Below are 17,870 nucleotides of genomic sequence, written 5' to 3' on the forward strand. Positions count from 1 at the left end.
GAAGGGGTCATTGTTTTTTTATTTATTTTCCAAAAGCAAATCCAGTTGCTGTGTGGCAAACTTTCATTGTATTTACAGACACCGCTCCTGCCAATGTAAGAGATGTCCAGAGGGGCAGTACAGCTCTAAATTTGGAGTGCGGTTCCTCCAACAGAGTCGTTCACTCTGAACGAGGAATCTTATTCTACACAAGGCCCTTTGCATCCTGAGTGTTTAGAGTCCATAAGTGAAAACAAAAATAAGGGTTCCCTTTTCATGTATTTTAAAAGAGAGACTTAAATCTCTAGGGGGTTCAGACCAAGGACAAAGGGTAAGCCATATGCTGTATCTAAGGTTGCATAGAGATTGACAAATTTACAATTAACTACAACTTTCCTTTGTTACTATAATCTTAAAAACCAATACATCAAAATAGATGAGAATGTATACACCAAATGGGATTTTGCTGCAAAAATATTTTTATTATCTGTTCATACCAAATTTTAGTATTTAAAAATTATCACATTTATTCATAAAATACATTAAAAATTCTTTATACAACAGTTTATCACACAAAATATGTCGACGCGGCGTTTCGGTGATTTGAGTCGTCACCTTCTTCAGGACAATATTTGATTTAAAATCACTCTGAATTTAAAAACAAAAACAAAATATTGCAATTACTTCAAAAATGTCATAGTGGTTGTTTACAGAACAGAACTTAACAGTAGTAATCTAATTGCACTTCAGTCTCCCCATTTTTATCTGTATTTGACATCATATTTTCAAATAAGTTACATCCTCATCGTTTATTCGATTTTCAACACTTTTTATACAGTTAATCAAGCTAAAATAGTCAAGAGTTAAAAAAAGGAGTTAAAAAAAGGAAAAAAGAAATCATTTCTAAATTTAACAAACTTTATTATAACAGGCCTATACCATATTTGTAAATCCCGCAACCTCATTGTGGTCAAACCCGTTCTTGACATCCCCTTGAAGCATTTTTGTACTGATGGGGGTTGAGTTATGTATTTTACACCTCCCTCTCTTGTTTGCCTCATCGCTTAGCGATTGATCATATTGGGTTTTCTTGTTATTGTACCCCTTTTGACGGAATAAACTTCCGTTTCGCTACAGAATATACTTTACACCATACATTCCTAAAATGAGCTGTAGGTGAGTCGCTTTAATCAATGGGCGATTCTCAACTGGTACGATAGTATCGTGATTTCTATAAGTTACAACAAAGGGCGTCATCAGTTCACCTTGCGCTGTATATTTACATTTCCTTGTCATTTATATTCGTCTTCCCCATTCATCCTGATGATGAATGGGGAAGACGCTATTAAATGACTGCACTTTCCCCGTAGGAACATTTATATCTGACCCAGAGGGCCCGGTAGTGGACGGAAATTACCAAAACTCAATCCTACTAAGAGGAACATCCGTAGAAAAAGGTAAATTTTGACAAATATAAATGACAAGGAAATGTAAATATACAGCGCGAGGTGAACTGATGACGCCCTTTGTTGTAACTTATAGAAATCACGATACTATCGTACCAGTTGAGAATCGCCCATTGATTAAAGCGACTCACCTACAGCACATTTTAGGTATGTATGATGTAAAGTATATTCTGTAGCGAAACAGCAGTTTAATCCGTCAAAAGGGGTACAAAAACAAGAAAACCCAATATGATCAATCGCTAAGCGATGAGGCAAACAAGAGAGGGAGGTGTAAAATAAATAACTCAACCCCCATCAGTACAAAAATGCTTCAAGGGGATGTCAAGAACGGGTTTGACCACAATGAGGTTGCGGGATTTACAAATATGGTATAGGCCTGTTATAATAAAGTTTGTTAAATTTAGAAATGATTTCTTCTTTCCTTTTTTTAACTCTTTTGACTATTTTCGCTTGATTAACTGTATAAAAAGTGTTGAAAATCAAATAAACGATGAGGATGTAACTTATTTGAAAATATGATGTCAAATACAGATAAAAATGGGGAGACTGAAGTGCAATTAGATTACTACTGTTAAGTTCTGTTCTGCAAACAACCACCATGACATTTTTGAAGTAATTGCAATTTTTTGTTTTTAAATTCAGAGTGATTTTAAATCAAATATTGTCCTGAAGAAGGTGACGACTCAAATCACCGAAACGCTGCGTCGACATATTTTGTGTGATAAACTGTTGTATACAGAATTTTTAATGTATTTTATGAATAAATGTGATAATTTTTAAATATTCAAATTTGGTATGAACAGATAATAAAAATATTTTTGCAGCAAAATCCCATTTGGTGTATACATTCTCATCTATTTTGATGTATTGGTTTTTAAGATTATAGTAACAAAGGAAAGTTGTAATTAATTGTAAATTTGTCAATCTCTATGCAACCTTAGATACAACGTATGGCTTACCCTTTGTCCTTGGTCTGAACCCCCTAGAGATTTAAGTCTCTCTTTTAAAATACATGAAAAGGGAACCCTTATTTTTGTTTTCACAATACTTAACCCCTCCCTTTTCATAAAAAGGGTTTCTCCTTTTATTTTTAAGCTAGAGTCCATAAGTGCCTCTTGGAGGCTGTGGTTGGAGTGGTATTTCTTCAGGGTGATGTGGCAGTGTGGAAGTGAAATGCTACTTCACACCAAACAACCTTTGCCTCTTGAGTCACATCTGCCGTCTTCTTTCACTCAACGTATTCTGAGTGTGTATCTCTACAACCCACTGAAGAAAAATAGGAGGTTTGAGTTTCCTGTTCACAAATATATCCATTCACTAAGCAGTTAAACATTTTATTCTTCAAAGATGTTCATCAGCTGAACTAGCTCACTTCTGTGACTGGCAGAAAAAATGGAAACATTTCAACCTCCATAACATTGAAAACTGAGATTTGTCAACTCTGGTGAGTCCAATGTCTTCACCAAGAGCCTACATGTTTGCACCATATCCTGTATGTAGTACACGCTTTTACAGATTCCCAATTAACCCCAGGTTTATTGTTGTTTTGTGTGTTTGTTATTGCATTATATATTTAAAAGAGGTGCACAGATACAAGCAGGAGTGATGATGGTCATCGAGTGTTAAAAAATGAAACTACAAAAAGCAAAGAATGATATATTCCTCGCATGATAATTCTTTATAGTATCAACTTATAAGGACCAAAAGAATTAATTACACGACTACGAGGAGACACAATTCATTTACTTCATGACTTATTTACAAGCGATTAAAGTAACATGACATTAGAATCATACACATTAGGATATTATTAATAGCACACTCAAAAAAGAATAAACCAATCAACACCCAGTGTGGGCAGCAGCAATCTAAATGCCTTTGTGTGATGTATAGTCAACAGTCACACTTGCTTCTTGATCATTTTGTGAATAAGGCACAAATATAATAATATTAATACATACAAAGAAAATCCAGAAAACTATAGTTCCAGTTCCAGTTCCAATTTCTCAGAATGTTAGGCCTGTCAAACCGTACGAAACCCCATAACATAGCAGTAGGACCGGGGACTGTGCCATAGTTCTTTGGAAAGCTCGGTCCTCTGATAAATGTTTTTTGTGACGGGAATCTCTGAGAAGTCTTTAAAGCCTAGGACCCTTGTCTAGAGGTGTCGACGTGTTTCGACCCCAATGTTTTCCAGGTTCTCCTCAGGACGGGGAACAGAGGCTCTTTGGTTTAAAAGCCAGATGGGGTATAGCATTGGATGCCATATTGGTAAGTGTTAGAACAACAGATCCTTGTCATGGCCTACATAGTGTGATCATTGACCTCAGCATTGCCCAAAGGTGCCATGGAGAGGACACCAGACTCAGAGAGGAGGAAGATGCTCTAGCATTACTTTTTTGTTCCAAAGAAGGACAAAGCCCTCATGCCTATTTTGAACCTCCACCCGCAGAACTTATTTCCGAGGTAGGAAAGGGTCAAAATGCTCACTATAGCTCAGATCCTGTCTACTCTAGGCCCAGGAGACTGGATTGCGTCTATGGACTTGCAGGACATCATATTCCAGCCTTTAGATCCACAGGCGGAGTAAGGTAAGCCAGGAGCATTTTCAAGTTTTCTTGCTTCCCTTTGCTTACCACTGCACCCACAGCCCCTGCAGGTGAGGGCTGCCCATCTCGGCGATCATGGTACACGTATTCCTGTACCACACATACACTTCCATTCATTGGGGCAATTTTGGACACAGTGACATTCAGGTCCTGTCCTCTGCTGCAGTGAGTCCGGGATTCATGATATAATCCTTATGCTTCAGCATCAGTCCTGGGTTTCGGTGAGGATGGCTCTGAGGCTTCTTGACCTCCTACCCTTGTGCATTCTCATCCTGAATTGCAGGTAGGTTCTGCGGGCCTTGCACTGGAACCTCAGATATCAGTCGACCAGTGCTTAACTTGTAAAATATTAAGTGCCAGGGCCCCTTCTCTGAAGGCCGCTGCAGCCTGCACCACCCATACCCTGCCAACGCTGCCTATGGCAGTACAAGCATAGCACCAAACCTCCGCACTCCTACGAGTGTGACAATTAAGACTATTATTGGCCACACAAAGCTATACTAATGGCAGGAGAGGCTGGTGTTATTCATTTTCAATGTATATTGACTTAATAAACATGGTTGTTATGCTCATCTCGAAAGGAAAAAGACAGCGCCACCATGTGGTGGACTGTAGCTAGAGCTGGTGCTGACAATTAAGTGCCAGTGCTGAGCCTCTAAAACCACCAGCACAATTTAAGCACTGCAGGAGTGCCTCGCTGACTCCATCCAGATCTTTTTAGGAGATGCCCCAGGAATGTCTGTGGTGGTATACAACAGCCAAACACACCTTTGGCAGGCAAGTCCCCCTCCTGCACACAGAGCTCATGGTGGTGACCAATGCGTCTTTGCTTGGTTGCGGGGACCTTTTGAGAGACGAGAAGATTAGAATGTGCCTTGAAGTCATCCAGAACTAGATGTCAAGAACCTACTATAAGCTTTGTGAACCTGACAAAGAAAAATATCCTCAGGCTCAAAGCTGGTTATCTGTCATGACTCTAGATGACTACAGTCCACAGCGGAAAGTCAGTGGGAAATTACTTGTTCTCAAGAAAGTTCTCTCTGCCTAAGAATCTACACATTCCAGAAAGAGAACCCCAAGTTACGAGTGGCATGGAGGGGTGTCTGCAAACACTCATACAAAAAGGGGGACCTTGTCTCATGAAATAGTGTTATTCCAGGATAATTTTAAAGCTTGTTTCCTATTAGAGTGCAGGAACCAGCATGCCTTGTATTCCGGTTAGGTGATGCCGTTCATACCCGTAGTACCCAACAAGATGGCATGGCACCCTACCATGATCTCGCCTCATTCTTTGAGGAGAAGATTATGAAGGGGAGTGTTTGTTGACCATGGCCAACAATCAGAAGGAGGGTCTGATTTAGTGGCTACTTCGTCTCCCTCTGACGCATCTGTCCTGGGCATGTGCTCCTTCCAGTACTTCAAAAAAGTATCACAGATTTATTCAAACTCCAATCCTAGCCGACCTTCCTTCTCAGGGATAAGGCCCATGAACATTGCCCCATCATCCATAAATTCACTATTGTCTCCCAAAAAAAGGATGTTTTACAGCTTCCTTCACCCGGTCCATCCTATCAATCCTTTGCTGGACCTATTCCAACAATCTGATGAATACTTCTAACTGCAGAGTCCTCACCTTTAAAATATTCCCCAGCCATTAGATTAGAATACTGAAGTACATATAGATTTCAATTTGAAAAATTATCATCACCAACGAAAAGCTGCCGGGCTCCAGATCTTTGTTCGTAGGCATGAAAAGAAAGGAGCTGACTTCGGTGTGAACGTGTGACACTAATACGTGGTTCTGCTTTGTCACTTCCGGGGTGGAATAAAGCCAACATGGATCCACCTGGCACCCCCTAGTGGCGCATGGGTGCAGTGCTTTGAAAAAGTTATGGATCTAGTCTTGCACCTGTGGAATTGTCAAAAGATGAAGAATCTATGGTTGGGTAGAGGATCCACCAGAAAGAGAGTTACCAAAGTAAGTAACTTATTCTTCTAGTTTCAAATCTACAGCTGTCCTACTTCTAATAACCATGGTTTCAGAAATACTGTCAAATGCACATAAGGAAGGGGACCCCCTGCGACAATGGAAAGTTCCTGAGGCAGGTAAAGGAAGCAATTATAATGTAAATCCTCAGGCAACCGATTCAAACATATTAACACATGGTTGTACAATAAACAGAGCTCCTAAACCACTATTTGATATAAAAAGAATCAAAATTGTTTTATTATCAATGAGTAACTCGGACAAAACATGACCTACACATAAATATACATTAAAAAAAGGCCCTGAAACAATCAATGCAACCACATCTATCTTAGCCCATGCTCATTCAAAAAATTCATACTGGAAAAATCCAAAACATTGATGATGCAATATCTTCTAATTAGATGCTACCAAATACAGAGGATATCACTAACACAGTGTATCACTGATTACTGTAGAAATTTGGCCTTAGCACATGGCAGACAAATACAGAAGCCCAATCTTCATCGAATTGATAAATGCGTAATGGCTGGAGTGCACCCTGCACTAAACGAATCTCTCCACACATGTTTCGGCACACAGGCCTTCATCAGGACAGCCTATCTTCATTGGCTAATTACCTGTGTTAGTAGGTCGCACGCTTTTGAATGTCTGGTGCACTCAGGTAATGCATGCAAACTTGCTCGAGGTGAAAGGGTTTTGATTGGCACATGCCATGGACATAATCCAGGAACATGATTAATTATTACACACACAATATCTTTTATCCTGTTCAGGATACAGAGCTCTTATAAAATTGATTATATACCTTTATAGATTATTTGATTCAATAAAGATTGGCTCTCCTGATGAATGCCTGTCTGCCAAAAGACACGTAGACAGATTTGTTGAGTACACTAGTCATATAAATAACTAAGGCCCTCATTAGAAGTTGCTCATTATTGAAGCAATGATTATCATAGCCAATAAAAAGCGACATCGAGGGGCTCAGTATTTAGCAGCTGCAATAATTGTCACTTAACATCTGGGGTGGCTCCTCTATTAAGATGGAAGAGGGCCGCCCCACTAAAAACATGCCCCCAGGGGTAGGAAAATCGAATGTTAATAAATTACCATTTTTTTTTCAAAGCCCTGTCCCGAGCCAAGAGTGAGGATGGGGGGCTGGGCTTTCTTCTGCTGTCAGTCAGGCAATTGCAAAAAACACAGTTGATGGACAGAATGCAGAACAATGTCTTACATTCACCCCAGTACAAAGATCTGGGCCTAAATCCATCGTTTTTTGCACTCCACACCACCCTAGGTCAGACAATGGCTATAAGCAAATCAGCCTTGACCCTGTGCCTCATGGGAACAGTCCAGCCCAAACTACCAAGCCATGTCTTTCCCAGACCGGAATCAAGCATCCAAGGACCGGTTTCTGGCTATCAGCCTTCTTCAGCCTGGATAGCTTGACTCCAGTGATGTGGAGTGCCTGGGACTCATGTCTGAGCAATAGCAGAAAGCAGTGATAGGCAGGGCACAGGTCTTTTTGGCAGGCCGTCTTGCAGCAGACAGCCAGACAAGCACAGTTTAAACCTCTCTAACTCAGCTGTCTTCAACAGATGGGTCACAGACAGCATATGGCTCCAGTATCCTCTGGAGCGGCGAGAGAAGCTGCCCCCACCAATCCTGGCACTGCTTTCATGATGCATGATGCATGAAAGAAGCGCCAGGATTGGTTACTGCAGCTTCCTAGTCCCGCGTTGGAGCCAGCCTGCCTGGAGAACAGAAAAACCGAGCGAGGATGACTTCATACCAGGAATGAAGGTATTTGTAATTCTTTTTTAAATGTATTTATTGGAAGAACGAAGGTTTTTTCTCAGTAGGAGGGTGCACTGCCTGTTTATACGCATATGGTTATAGGGAAACAAGAGTTAGCTGGTGCTGTACGGCGAGTGGTCAAACCCAAACCACTCCTGTGAGCATAAATACTGCTCCTTAATACTTAAATGGTTTGCCGCAGCACTCAATAAGTGAAGACGTTATGTACAATGACAAGATACAAGCATATTCCAGATAACCAATTTGACAGAAGTTGACAATGACACGTGTTTCATCGCCTTAGCGACTCATCAGGGCTGAAACAAACAAAAGTGGCATATTGCATATACTTTTGGCAAAGTAAATTGTTGTGCCAGACCATGCTGGCTTGGTATTACATATGTACATTAGATGCTTCCTCCAGCAGTGAACATACAGTGATTTGTTCAAGTTTCTTAACTAGTGCAACCACAACACATTCGTGTCGAATATAGTGTCTGTTATCGATATAAATACAGCCGTGATTTGTACGTGATAGTGGTTGTGAGGATTTTGTGTGAGTACAGGTAATATCTACCTGTATGTGGTAACTGGTCCCAATGACACATCATGATAACAGAACCTAAGGTGCAACGAGAGTGCCCTAATTGTGTGCGGCTCTTACATACTTCATGCCAAGCATTGTGCTCAAGTGAAAAACTGTGTCATTGAGTAGACATACCTAGATGGCCGTGTCAATATCCAAAGGTCTGTATAAATATACAAAAAAGGAGAAAACGGAAAAGAACTCATCACTAACAGTACTCGAGTGATGTTTAGGCAAAGAACGCCATAGTGAGACTCTAATGGAATTTTGCACGTGGACTCACCGCTTAGCTGGTGATAATTCCAACCCAGCCGGGCCTTCTCTAGTGGCACTAATGTCAGTGCGTCCAAACGTCGTGTGAGTCCTGGTATCTGTGACATAAGCAAGGTAACATATGTCACTGTGACCATATAATAATGCCCTCATTAGCTGATAGCTCTAAGCAGGTATTTTATCACGCCAGAGATGTCATCGACATTCTTGTACTCTGGTTGTGTTTCTATAAAATGCACTGGGTGTGAGTTATTGTGGTATCATATCCACAATTCTGTATCCTACGTGGAATATTATTCAAATCTTCCCACATGGAAAATCACTATAACTTATATTAACTAAAAAGCATGTGCGCTATGATAGGAGCTTGCGAACCACACATAGTCTATCATCATGTGTTTATAAAAGGGGTTAACCAAGGCTTCTATTCACTATCGATATACTAGAGTTACGCATAAGGTATTAACTAACATAATATAGCCGTTTAATCCCTAGAACTTACACTTGTTAATACAGCTTGTGCGCTAGAGGTACGGGCTCGGGAATCACGTGGTGTCTTTCACCAGAATAGCGATACTTCCAAGGTTCAGAAGTATACTGTCAAAAGAAGTATTTCAAGCATTAGTAACTTAATTATAACCATGGCACTTAGCGATGGTACTAGTTCCAACTTGGTCAATGTCTTACCCATATTACAAGATTGGTAGGAAACCTTGGTGCGGTTCCAAATCGAATAAGTATAGAGGCTGAAAAAGTGGATAAAAGCGGGATTAAGAGGACTCATTCACAGTGAGTGAATACACATGTAATGTATCCAAGTTGCTATCCGAGCGTGCATAATGCCCGCTTACCCGTGTGCGGCGTCAATCCAGCTCGTGTTGCTTCTCCCGGGCCCGGTTCCGTGTTTGTACACGTGATCGCCTGTTCGCTATTTAATAGCGCGTCACGTGATCAGAAGGCGTCTCCCACCGAGTGGATGCAACCTAGGAGGAAAACGTGTCGGCCATCTTGACACGATAAAAAGATCGAATTTTGTGCTTAAAATTATCGGGTTTCTCCATTATTATCGCGTTTCAGTTCATGGGGATAGAGTTTGTAATGAAAACTGAGAAATTTGTGAATTCCATGTAGGATGTTGACATTACGTAAGATAGGTAATCTATATAGTTGAGTTCGTAATGTTCCATACGTCGAAAACAAAATTGTGCGTGTGTCATTATTTCACTGGATTCCATATTGCTACATGCTCCCCAGTGCATAATGACATTACAGTGCCTAAGTGTAGTGCGCACCGTGATTCAAATAGACAAAACGATCTGTCTTCTGTTGTGAAAGGGACCCATTCATACTGTGACATCCTTTCACAATACCATGGGTGTAACGTCAAGAACCATGTTTCAGTAATTACATTAGTCTCTGTCGGCGCAAGAGAAACATCCCCGCATTCAGAAAGATCTATAATTTACAATGTTTAAAATTTCCACAAATACATGTCTACAATATGGGTAATTTCCTATAATCTCTTAGATGAATATCACATATCAATCTCTGTATTTAGTCACCCAAGAAGTATTGCATCTCATGATCATAGTTCAATCCCAATTTCACTGATTTCAAACGCATAATCCAGGTCGCTTCACTGCGACGTAGTCTCAATTCACGATTACCACCTCTAATTGCAAGTGGTATTGTTTCTATACCAAAGAATTGGACATTTTTATTCTTTTGACTCTGTTGACATGCGGCCACATGTAAGGCCACCGGATATTTGGGGTCACAATTAACAATAGCCCTCATATGTTCCAGCATTCTTTCTTTCAGGGATCTGATCGTACTCCCCACATATCTTTTGCCACATTCGCACTCAATGATATAAATAACAAATTTAGTTGCACAGTTGATATTGCTTTTGATGTTATAGCTAATACCATCAGGGCCCACAAAACAGGTTGTTCCGTGTTTCGCCCATTTACACATGCTGCAGAATCCGCATTTGTGGAAACCCAGACCACGTTGTGTCAGCCAATCTGCACTCCTAATGTCTCGGGGTACAGTGGGACTCAACTTGCTCCGTAATGTGTTCCCTCTTCTAAAAGAGATTTGTGGTCGTTCTGTAATGCAGTTACTTAGTGCTTTTTCAGATTTCAATAAACTCCAATGTTTCGTGAGACTTTTTCTTATGTCCGAATGGAGTGAATTGAAGTCCGTGACCAATCTTATACAGTCTTTGTCATCAGTGTTCGGTTTCTGTCTTGTGATTAGAGTGTCTACTCTCTTCACTTTCTTTACCCTCTGTTCAGCTTTCATTATAGAGTTTTTAACATAGCCCCTGGCCTGGAATCTTTCTTTCATGTTGGTGACGCATCTCCCGAACTCAACATCCTCACTACAGTTTCTCCTTGCCCGAACAAATTCACCATACGGTATGGCGTTAATCTGGTGTGGGGGGTGAGAACTGGAGGCATGTAAGATTGCATTGCATGCCGTTGACTTCCTGAACAGTCTACTATGCAAGCAATTCGAGGACACATAGAATTCTACATCTAGGAATTCTATATTAGTTTTGCTCCACTTCATAGTGAAGTTGATTTTCCATTCATTGTCATTTAAGTACTCAAAGAAATTTTGTAGTAGCTCTTGAGAGCCTGACCAGATGAGGATACAGTCGTCAATGTATCTTCCCCAAAAAATTATGGAGTCGATGTATTGACTGCCCCTGTCCCCCCAAATTAGATCTGCCTCTAGTGCGCCCATGAATAGGTTCGCAAACGAGGGTGAAATTTTCGAGCCCATGGCTACACCTTGTTTTTGTCTGTACCAATGTTTGTCACACATGAAATAGTTGTTTCTAAGAACTAGTTCTATCATAGTGGACAACATCTCCTAGGTTGCATCCACTCGGTGGGAGACGCCTTCTGATCACGTGACGCGCTATTAAATAGCGAACAGGCGATCACGTGTACAAACACGGAACCGGGCCCGGGAGAAGCAACACGAGCTGGATTGACGCCGCACACGGGTAAGCGGGCATTATGCACGCTCGGATAGCAACTTGGATACATTACATGTGTATTCACTCACTGTGAATGAGTCCTCTTAATCCCGCTTTTATCCACTTTTTCAGCCTCTATACTTATTCGATTTGGAACCGCACCAAGGTTTCCTACCAATCTTGTAATATGGGTAAGACATTGACCAAGTTGGAACTAGTACCATCGCTAAGTGCCATGGTTATAATTAAGTTACTAATGCTTGAAATACTTCTTTTGACAGTATACTTCTGAACCTTGGAAGTATCGCTATTCTGGTGAAAGACACCACGTGATTCCCGAGCCCGTACCTCTAGCGCACAAGCTGTATTAACAAGTGTAAGTTCTAGGGATTAAACGGCTATATTATGTTAGTTAATACCTTATGCGTAACTCTAGTATATCGATAGTGAATAGAAGCCTTGGTTAACCCCTTTTATAAACACATGATGATAGACTATGTGTGGTTCGCAAGCTCCTATCATAGCGCACATGCTTTTTAGTTAATATAAGTTATAGTGATTTTCCATGTGGGAAGATTTGAATAATATTCCACGTAGGATACAGAATTGTGGATATGATACCACAATAACTCACACCCAGTGCATTTTATAGAAACACAACCAGAGTACAAGAATGTCGATGACATCTCTGGCGTGATAAAATACCTGCTTAGAGCTATCAGCTAATGAGGGCATTATTATATGGTCACAGTGACATATGTTACCTTGCTTATGTCACAGATACCAGGACTCACACGACGTTTGGACGCACTGACATTAGTGCCACTAGAGAAGGCCCGGCTGGGTTGGAATTATCACCAGCTAAGCGGTGAGTCCACGTGCAAAATTCCATTAGAGTCTCACTATGGCGTTCTTTGCCTAAACATCACTCGAGTACTGTTAGTGATGAGTTCTTTTCCGTTTTCTCCTTTTTTGTATATTTATACAGACCTTTGGATATTGACACGGCCATCTAGGTATGTCTACTCAATGACACAGTTTTTCACTTGAGCACAATGCTTGGCATGAAGTATGTAAGAGCCGCACACAATTAGGGCACTCTCGTTGCACCTTAGGTTCTGTTATCATGATGTGTCATTGGGACCAGTTACCACATACAGGTAGATATTACCTGTACTCACACAAAATCCTCACAACCACTATCACGTACAAATCACGGCTGTATTTATATCGATAACAGACACTATATTCGACACGAATGTGTTGTGGTTGCACTAGTTAAGAAACTTGAACAAATCACTGTATGTTCACTGCTGGAGGAAGCATCTAATGTACATATGTAATACCAAGCCAGCATGGTCTGGCACAACAATTTACTTTGCCAAAAGTATATGCAATATGCCACTTTTGTTTGTTTCAGCCCTGATGAGTCGCTAAGGCGATGAAACACGTGTCATTGTCAACTTCTGTCAAATTGGTTATCTGGAATATGCTTGTATCTTGTCATTGTACATAACGTCTTCACTTATTGAGTGCTGCGGCAAACCATTTAAGTATTAAGGAGCAGTATTTATGCTCACAGGAGTGGTTTGGGTTTGACCACTCGCCGTACAGCACCAGCTAACTCTTGTTTCCCTATAACCATATGCGTATAAACAGGCAGTGCACCCTCCTACTGAGAAAAAACCTTCGTTCTTCCAATTCTACTGCAGTCTAAGGGTAGCCGCCACGCATTCTCCACTTGAATAAATATCCGGTATACCTTTGCTGGATAAACAGGCATCATTAGGATGGATCGCACCAAAATGGCAGAAGAGCTTTTTGAAAACCTAGCTAAAGGTATGTCTACTCAAACTGCCTCCACCAGCACTAATCCCCCTCGTATTGAGGGCCTTAGAGACAAGTTCATTAAATTGGAACGCTTAAAAAAGCTAGAAAACTCCAAATGGTGGGATGGGGCAACCCTTAAACAATATCTAAGGTTAAAACGTGTCCCTAGAGGTCTGAGAGGCCAAATTTTTCCCACTTACGACGACCTGGATGCCGACCTTATGATTAAATGGGAGGAATCTCTCTCTAACAACTCTATCACATTAATGGAGATATTAATTGTAAGCGCAGAGCGCAAAGTGACGAAATTACAAGCAGAAATAGCCACCATCGAGCAAGAGATCAAGGATCTTAATAGACCTGAATCTACTGTTAAAAACTACACTACTTTAGATGACATTTTGTTAAAACATCAATCTGATATAAAAAACAGGAAAGCCAGGCAACTAAGAAGAGATGAGTTGGACTACACTCATGGTCGAATTTTTACTTTTGACAAGAAATATGACTCCCTGATTCCCAACAGCTCAAAAAATACTAACAAAAAGACCCCAGGTTCAGAACCTGCCTCCCTCTCATCTAGTAATACCTCTCTCAACTCTGTAGGTACCGTAGGGGGAGAATCAGATAACCAGGACAGACAAGGGATGCCACCTTTTTTTCAAGAGGTTTTAAGGATCAGGAAGGGCAACAGATTCCCTACAGCAAGAAATCAATCAGATCCAAAACCAGGAGGGGCAAGGGACGAAAGCTCAGAGGACTACAGACGGAAGTTGAGGTCAGGGGCCAACAAGAATTAGCTGGTGCTGATAATAGAGAAGTACAGGTGATCAACCTATCGAAGGTACATCTCTCTCCAGACATGGTTTCACTCCTTAGCAAAGGTCTCAGTTTCAATCCATATGCAATTGGAGATATATGTAAATTGAAAATTGATTTGTTTAAATTTGTGAGGAACCTGAAACTGAAAAAGCATTTCTTTGGTTTGGAGCAAAGGGAGAGAGGGACCAGTGTTACTGCACCTGTTACAGACACCACTAAAATCTTATCAATAAATGATGTGCATGCAACTCATCTTCTCTTATCATTGACAGACATGGAAGATTCTCCTCTTGATATGGACACTCTATTAGAGGAACTAAATATAGAATCAGATTATAGCATTGTAAGTGGACTCAAATCTAAGTCCAAATGGATTCCTACATTACCTGGTGGCAATGCCATAGATAACTTCTACAAAAGTGTATCAGAGGATCTGGACAACCTGAACCATCTACGCAAGAGCAGAATGTTCAAATATAAGGACAACCTTACCAGTGGGGAAAGAGTGGCACTCAACACACTTATGAATGACCATACAATCACTATACGAGAGGCGGACAAGGGAGGGAATGTAGTGGTTATGGATCGCATAGATTATCAACTAGAAATGAGTCAACAACTGCAGAATGTCCTGTGCTATGAACGCCTCACTTACAACCCCATTGGTCCTCTAACGATAGAAATCAACTCCCATTTGCTCAATTGGAAACAGTCGGGGTTACTGAACGAGGAAGAATACCTATACCTAAAAGTGTTTAGACCGACCTATCCATGGCTGTACACCTTGCCTAAGATTCATAAGAACTTACCTTTTCCTCCAGGGAGACCCATCGTATCTGGCATGGGCGGCCCTACTGAGAGGATAGCAGAATATGCGGACCTTTTTCTGGGTCCATTAGTCAAAAACTTACCCTCGTATATTCAAGATTCTAAACATATACTGAGTACCCTAGCAGATATGGAATGGCAAGAAGACTTTCATCTTGTAACAATGGATGTGGTATCCCTATATACCAGCATTGATATAGATTTGGGTATTCAGGCCATCAATAAATGTCTGGGCAACAGACCGGCCACATTATGGAAGCATACGGAAATGTTGTCCACTATGATAGAACTAGTTCTTAGAAACAACTATTTCATGTGTGACAAACATTGGTACAGACAAAAACAAGGTGTAGCCATGGGCTCGAAAATTTCACCCTCGTTTGCGAACCTATTCATGGGCGCACTAGAGGCAGATCTAATTTGGGGGGACAGGGGCAGTCAATACATCGACTCCATAATTTTTTGGGGAAGATACATTGACGACTGTATCCTCATCTGGTCAGGCTCTCAAGAGCTACTACAAAATTTCTTTGAGTACTTAAATGACAATGAATGGAAAATCAACTTCACTATGAAGTGGAGCAAAACTAATATAGAATTCCTAGATGTAGAATTCTATGTGTCCTCGAATTGCTTGCATAGTAGACTGTTCAGGAAGTCAACGGCATGCAATGCAATCTTACATGCCTCCAGTTCTCACCCCCCACACCAGATTAACGCCATACCGTATGGTGAATTTGTTCGGGCAAGGAGAAACTGTAGTGAGGATGTTGAGTTCGGGAGATGCGTCACCAACATGAAAGAAAGATTCCAGGCCAGGGGCTATGTTAAAAACTCTATAATGAAAGCTGAACAGAGGGTAAAGAAAGTGAAGAGAGTAGACACTCTAATCACAAGACAGAAACCGAACACTGATGACAAAGACTGTATAAGATTGGTCACGGACTTCAATTCACTCCATTCGGACATAAGAAAAAGTCTCACGAAACATTGGAGTTTATTGAAATCTGAAAAAGCACTAAGTAACTGCATTACAGAACGACCACAAATCTCTTTTAGAAGAGGGAACACATTACGGAGCAAGTTGAGTCCCACTGTACCCCGAGACATTAGGAGTGCAGATTGGCTGACACAACGTGGTCTGGGTTTCCACAAATGCGGATTCTGCAGCATGTGTAAATGGGCGAAACACGGAACAACCTGTTTTGTGGGCCCTGATGGTATTAGCTATAACATCAAAAGCAATATCAACTGTGCAACTAAATTTGTTATTTATATCATTGAGTGCGAATGTGGCAAAAGATATGTGGGGAGTACGATCAGATCCCTGAAAGAAAGAATGCTGGAACATATGAGGGCTATTGTTAATTGTGACCCCAAATATCCGGTGGCCTTACATGTGGCCGCATGTCAACAGAGTCAAAAGAATAAAAATGTCCAATTCTTTGGTATAGAAACAATACCACTTGCAATTAGAGGTGGTAATCGTGAATTGAGACTACGTCGCAGTGAAGCGACCTGGATTATGCGTTTGAAATCAGTGAAATTGGGATTGAACTATGATCATGAGATGCAATACTTCTTGGGTGACTAAATACAGAGATTGATATGTGATATTCATCTAAGAGATTATAGGAAATTACCCATATTGTAGACATGTATTTGTGGAAATTTTAAACATTGTAAATTATAGATCTTTCTGAATGCGGGGATGTTTCTCTTGCGCCGACAGAGACTAATGTAATTACTGAAACATGGTTCTTGACGTTACACCCATGGTATTGTGAAAGGATGTCACAGTATGAATGGGTCCCTTTCACAACAGAAGACAGATCGTTTTGTCTATTTGAATCACGGTGCGCACTACACTTAGGCACTGTAATGTCATTATGCACTGGGGAGCATGTAGCAATATGGAATCCAGTGAAATAATGACACACGCACAATTTTGTTTTCGACGTATGGAACATTACGAACTCAACTATATAGATTACCTATCTTACGTAATGTCAACATCCTACATGGAATTCACAAATTTCTCAGTTTTCATTACAAACTCTATCCCCATGAACTGAAACGCGATAATAATGGAGAAACCCGATAATTTTAAGCACAAAATTCGATCTTTTTATCGTGTCAAGATGGCCGACACGTTTTCCTCCTAGGTTGCATCCACTCGGTGGGAGACGCCTTCTGATCACGTGACGCGCTATTAAATAGCGAACAGGCGATCACGTGTACAAACACGGAACCGGGCCCGGGAGAAGCAACACGAGCTGGATTGACGCCGCACACGGGTAAGCGGGCATTATGCACGCTCGGATAGCAACTTGGATACATTACATGTGTATTCACTCACTGTGAATGAGTCCTCTTAATCCCGCTTTTATCCACTTTTTCAGCCTCTATACTTATTCGATTTGGAACCGCACCAAGGTTTCCTACCAATCTTGTAATATGGGTAAGACATTGACCAAGTTGGAACTAGTACCATCGCTAAGTGCCATGGTTATAATTAAGTTACTAATGCTTGAAATACTTCTTTTGACAGTATACTTCTGAACCTTGGAAGTATCGCTATTCTGGTGAAAGACACCACGTGATTCCCGAGCCCGTACCTCTAGCGCACAAGCTGTATTAACAAGTGTAAGTTCTAGGGATTAAACGGCTATATTATGTTAGTTAATACCTTATGCGT

At 40.9% G+C, this 17,870-nt stretch overlaps 1 long non-coding RNA gene across 1 annotated transcript in view; it reads right to left on the reverse strand.

Moving 5' to 3' along the window:
- The window catches only part of LOC147709592 (uncharacterized), a 363,282-nt gene that overhangs the window by 189,427 nt on the left and 155,985 nt on the right, over positions 1-17,870 (reverse strand). The gene's annotated exons all lie outside the window — the stretch shown is intronic.

Source organism: Lissotriton vulgaris, chromosome 6 (assembly GCF_964263255.1).
Source record: "Lissotriton vulgaris chromosome 6, aLisVul1.2, whole genome shotgun sequence".
Taxonomy (NCBI): domain Eukaryota; kingdom Metazoa; phylum Chordata; class Amphibia; order Caudata; family Salamandridae; genus Lissotriton; species Lissotriton vulgaris.